Here is a 6,000-nt window from a genome sequence, read left to right as displayed (position 1 = left end):
TTAATCCCATGGGCTTTAATTTTGCTAACAAGTCTATTATGTGGTACTTTATCAAATACCTTTTGAAAGTCCATATACACATCAACTGCACGAACCTCATCAATCCTCTCCATTACTTCATCAAAGAACTCAATCAAGTAGTCAAACATGATTTTCCTTTAACAAATCCGTGACTTTCATTTATCAGCCGATACTTTTCCAAGTGTCGATTAACTTTGTCCTGGAATACTGTCTCTAAGTTTCCCCGTCACCGACATTAGGCTGACTTGCCTGTAATTGCCAGGTTTATCCCTCTCTCCTTTTTTGAACAGGGGTGTAAATTTACAATCCTCCAGTCCTCCGGCACCATCCCCATATCTAAGGAAGATTAGAAGATTGTGGCCAGAGCCTCTGCAATTTCTACCCTTATTTCCCTCAGTAACCTAGGATGCATCTCATCTGGACCGGGTGACTTTTCTACTTTGAGTACTGCCAATCTTTTAAGTACTTCCTCTTTATCTATTTTTATCCTATCCAATATCGTTACCTCCTCCTTTCCTGCTACAATGGCGGCATCCTCTTCTCTCGTGAAGACAGATGTGAAGTATTCATTTAATGCCTGAGCCATGCCCTCTGCCTCCACAAGATCTTTTTTGTCCTAAATCAGTCCCACTCTTCCTTTGACTATCCTTTGACTATTTATGTTTTTAAAAGACATTTGGGTTCCCTTTTATGTTAACTGCTAATCTATTCTCATACTCACTCTTTGCCCCTCTGATTCCCTTTTTTAGATGTTCTCCGTAAATTCTGTATTCAGCCTGATTCTCAACTGCATTATGAACCTTATTTTCGTCATAAGCCTCCTTTTTCGGTTTCATTTTGCACTTCAGTAACTTTTAATATGGCGTTGTGTAAATATAAATTATGAATAATCAACAATTCACAAAGTAGTATTTGGCGGAAAGCCACCACAATAAAATTTCTGCTGCTGCATTTAGCTCTTGGCAGTGCGCAGGAAATGTTTAAAGATAAACAGGAATGGGTGAGTTGGTAAAACAGTGAGATCAGGATGCCTGTTAAGCAACACCAGGGGCAAATGCTCAATTTAACCATACGACTTCACGGACTTCACTATTGTTAAATTGGAGACAGGAGAAAGAAAATGCTCACATAATAAATGGGGTAAATATAAACTGTCCTTTCTCCAATGATCGTTTCTCTCACTTCCGACAAACAAGCCTCCGTCTTCAAACCCACTCAGCCTCCAAGGCCATTTTTTCCTTATTAGGATATAGCGGAAGTAGGGCTTTGCACGGCGCGGGGTGTTATGGGATATTGGCGGCACTTCCGGGGCGGACAGGCGACGGGAGGGGGAGCGATTTGATCTCAGGTGAGTGGTGAAGCGCTGGGCTCGGAGCTGCTGCTGTGTGTTTAAAGCTGCTTTAACGGGACCTCTGGCGCTTGCTGTCACCCCCGCTATATGTTAGACTCGTTATTCTGCGGCCGTGTGTGTGTTTTTTTTGGTCGCGTTTCTGCCGCTCTCTCAGGTAAGAACGCGGGGCCGGGAGGAGGTTGGGGTAGGACTGGGGTTTCCATAGTGACGGGAAGGTTTGCGTTAAATGTCGGGGAGGGGGAGAGATACAGTTTCTGTACTTGGGAGTTTAAATATGTTTGCGAAAGGGTCGCTGGCTACTTGACTTCCTGACTGGGCGGGCGGGGTAGGATGAGTGAGGAGGCGTTGGGCTGGGTTTGTATGGTAGTTTTTTTTTGGAGGGGGGGAGGGCGAGCGCCGTGTTCCTTCCAGTGGACAAGGTTATTAGCAATACGTTAGGAATTTGGAGACTTGAGACCGTGGTTGAACTGTTCAGCCACCAATTTGTGTTAATCTGCCCCAGTGCATTTTAAAACGCGTCTAGTGTGGTGATGGCAATACTTGTGGAGGTGTTAACCCTGAGCGAGCTGCAGCCTCGGGAGCCCAGCTCTAGAATAAAGCATTGGCTGACCTGCAACTTGAGCAAATGCATAAAATCAGGAAATCTGGTTAATTTTTGTTGTGAGTTCCTGAAAACTTTAGTGTACTGGAAAATTAGTCTTTTGATGTGGAACTTATAGGCATGAGTTGATTTGATCTGATGTCATCCAGCGGGTATTTTTCAGTTGAGCGTGGAGTTTTCTCTCCCTTGTACCTGGATAAACAGTAGAAATGTTCTATATCTGGAAAAAAAACTCATACTTTTTTGGAGCCTAATGGAGTGAAGTACTACTGTGAATCAAAGACTTGGAAGTACAATTTTAAATAAATCCTAGCTCCATTAAGGTTGTATTGTGGTTAAAATAATCGGATTGCACAAAAATGTAATTTAGATTTTATTTCAGATTTCCAACATTTGCAGTATTTTGCTATTGATGAAATATAATTTAGAGGATCTTTCAAAATATGAAGCATTAGGGTTTGATGCCTGGGGCACTGTGGCAAAGTAATAAAGGTTTAAAACTCCTTTATGTTGTGAAAGCCCTGATCATGCTTCTCTGCTTACTTGTCCTAACTTGCCAGAGATGGAATTTAGGTTTTAAAAAAAATTCAGGATGAACAGTTTATGGTGCATGTTGTACATGTGTAATTTGTAGAAATTACTCATACAGAATCAAGAAGATTTCAGGTATACTGTATACCACTTACAGCTTTATCCAGTGAAAATTAGGTTAAATCCTTGCTGTTTGGGTAGTTCACAGCTGTTGTATTAGAGTTCTGGTATGGATTTCAAGCATCATTAGGTTTTGACAAAATAAGCTTTCCTTTTTAGTGAGGCTTGGCCTGAAAACTTGATCCCAAGTTTGTTCTTTGTCTTTAGGAGATACATTCACCCTTATGGGCATCCTTTTGCCAGTGATTCTTCATCAGAAAACTAAACTTTAATTGGATCAAATGTGGTCTGTTGCATGTCAATTTTGTTAATAAAGCCTATTGGACTGTCTCGCCTAGTCGTCCTACCATGAATGTGCCACATTTTACTGGCTGAAGACGATTTAAGTTAGCTCCAGTAAATTCAATCTTATGGCAATTGAGTGGTCAATTGGTTGAACTAACCTGGACCACTTCAATTATAACTTTCTTTAGTTCTTGGCTGGCTTGCTGAAGTCATATGCTCTTTTAAAGGAGGAGAAAGACTACTTGTATGCTTGTTTTTGGGTGAAGTAAATACTATATGTTTAAAGAAAAACCTTCCTTTTCCAGGTAAAATAATTTAGTATTGGGACAGTTCTGTAAATCAAGTCTACCAATCATGAGGCAGAATTGCTTAACAGTGCGTGCTTCATTTGATAAATTTTAAGACAAAAGGGTTTTGTGAGCAGAAGCATACTGCTTAAATTAGATGTATTGTTAATTATACCGTTACAGATAGACATGTGGCAGCAGAAAATGTCATGTTACGAAAGCTCTGAATGAAAGCCATTAATAAACTACTTTTTTTAAGATAGAGGTTTTACTTAAATATAGTTTGCAATATGAAATCAGCAATTGCTCCAAGCAATAATATTTTAAAAAGTGGTTGAATCATCACGGAACCTTAGCTGAAATGAGTTTGCATGCTTAGGTTGCAGAAGTGCTTTTTTTCCAGAGGAACTATTTGTTTTTTTTTTAAAAGGGGGCCCCAGGATGATGCAATTGTGTGAAATTTGTTGTTTCCTTCAAGAACAGTGTATCTAATTAAACTCAGCAGTGATCATAGTGTGAGCCACTCATTTTCCTGTAGATTTTATTACCAGATTAAATTCTGTTTAACCATAATGTTTGCAGATTTGGCTGTGTTTCTTTGGGGTTGTGCAACAGATCTGGGTTGTATGTTCATTGCATTTTCTGATTGCAACAGGTGAGATCAATGCAGCGTGATATCATGTAATGTACTTTTAAAAAGGTCAGTTGCAACAGCAGGTAAAATTGGGTGGGGCATGCTGAACTTTGTAACTGTAGGGTACATCAAATTCTGAAAATATCTGAAGCTTCCAAGCCCATTTTAGTTTTCTTTTCCTATATTGCAGAATGAAGTAGTCCAATAGGAATCTAAAATATAACCTGATTTATTTTCTTCCACATGTTTTTCAAGAATACTGGTAGTTATTCACACTTATGAGTAATGCAGTACTAGGGCTTTAAGGAAATATTGCTAGCATTCTCCCATCATCTGAAGGCAGTGACTTTCGCTGTGGTATGGTTCTACAGGTGTCAATTCCTCTGCATCTGCAAGGATAGGATTGGACTTGTCTGTGATGCTCTCCATGATTAAATAGCTGTGCTCTCAAGAATTGCTCAGTGCTGGAGGGCTGACATTGCCCGTGAGACTGTGTGCCAGCCTGATTCACTACCTTGAAGGGTAATTTGGAAAAGAAACAATAATTGATTATTGAGTGAAAGGTCACCTAAAAAGATTCTCTGGTTAGGTTGCATTTTATTAAACTGAAGAGTTTCTTCAATTTTATTTATACGAATTATACTCCATGATTTTGAAGATTCAATTGGTAGCCTAGTCTGACTGTACAATGAGCACAACAGAAGCATAAGTTTTGATGAGAGCTGAAGATGAAAGTTAATTTGATGAAATGGATTTGGAAATCAGTGGCTTGATTTCACAAACCCGCTGTGTGCACTGAATGTAACACATTTCTTTAATGGCAGCTGCATGAGCATGTCCTGGTATGTATGTTCCCTGACTAGATTGTGCTAACTACAATCTAGCATGTGTTTCAGAACATGCTTTGGGGAAGTAGTAAACTATTCCAGTATGATGGTCATGTACTTTTTGCATGATTGGTTTCACCAACTGCTTTAAGAAAGCCAGGTAGACTCCCTTGATGGCAGTGTTTATCCAGTGAGTAGCTGAGCCATATGGTCAACAAGTCCCAGATTGATCCCCTGAATCAAATTGAGCTGGGTCATCAATTGGTCTTAGTCTCCCTGCGTTAGGGAGGTGTAAATCAGCCAGGGCCCATTTCTGATGCCCATTTAACCATCCCCCGCTGTATGATGGACGAGGGAAGAATTGGGCTCCACTATGATGTTCTGCAAGGCCGGATACCTCGTTGAGGTTCCCATGTATTCAATAGCCACTTGATTGAGGTACAGGAATGCAACTGCCCATGGAAGCATACCCCAACCAAGAATCAATGTGAGGTGAAATAAAACATCCTGAATCATAGAGCCTTACGTTGCAGAAGGATGCCATTTGGCCCATTGGGTGTGCACTGGCACTCTGAAAGAACTATCCATTTAGTCCCATTTCTCTGCCCATTCACTATATTTGTAAAATTCTTTCAAATATTCATTCACTTCCTTTTTTAAAAACTGTAATGGATTCTGTTAAGACTTTTTCTGCTATCCAAAATGTAGTCAGGCATGCGCAATTGAAACACTTTGACTCAGCGAATTCAGTTAAATCCTGAGACCAGTCATTCTTGAAGTGTCTCACTTCCTGTAATATGTACTTTGTTGTACTGATTAGAGTTTGTTGGCTGTTACACATCCCTTTGAACAGGAAGACCACAAAAGCTGAAGTATTGTAGAAATGGATTACTTATGAAAAATTCACAACCACTTCTAGTTTTAATTAGTGATGCATTTCAGTTCACTGAATAAAATGGTATAACCTGCTACAGTATTTCCTCATAGTAAGCAGTGAATTTTATAATCTTTGGGGATAATTGTGTAATTAAAATAGAAAATACTTTCAGGGTAACTCTGATACCACCTGGAGCTTTGCTGTGAACCTCTTTTGGGTGGAAACACTTGAGAGCGAAATTCATATTGCTAGCTGTGATAGAAAGAAAGACTTGCATTTTCATGATGCCTTAAATCTCAAATCACTTGATGTACAATCAGTTACTTTGGAATGCACTGATGGTTATGTAGCCATTTTCCATGCAGCAAGATCCTATATATGACAATGAGATGAATGACTAGTAATCTGGTTTTTGATGTTAGTTGAGGGAGGAACGTTGATCAGGATACTGGAAAAACATCCTGTT

General features: G+C 39.6%; 1 protein-coding gene across 2 annotated transcripts in view; it reads left to right on the top strand.

The window, feature by feature from the left end:
* The first annotated feature begins 1,275 nt into the window (after nt 1-1,275).
* cap1 (CAP, adenylate cyclase-associated protein 1 (yeast)) overlaps nt 1,276-6,000 on the top strand; it is a 49,907-nt gene continuing 45,182 nt past the window's right edge. Inside the window, exon 1 of one of the 2 annotated variants that reach the window (XM_068006528.1) lies at nt 1,276-1,369. The gene's annotated coding sequence lies outside the window, so the exon portion shown is untranslated. Of the gene's footprint in view, nt 1,370-1,404; nt 1,527-6,000 lie in introns of those variants that run through there. The other variant, XM_068006529.1, reaches the window with a different exon arrangement.

Source organism: Heptranchias perlo, chromosome 26, assembly GCF_035084215.1.
Source record: "Heptranchias perlo isolate sHepPer1 chromosome 26, sHepPer1.hap1, whole genome shotgun sequence".
Classification (NCBI taxonomy): Eukaryota; Metazoa; Chordata; class Chondrichthyes; order Hexanchiformes; family Hexanchidae; genus Heptranchias; species Heptranchias perlo.
The sequence above is the reverse complement of the archived record's forward strand: the minus strand, read 5'-3'. Positions and strand labels throughout refer to the sequence as shown.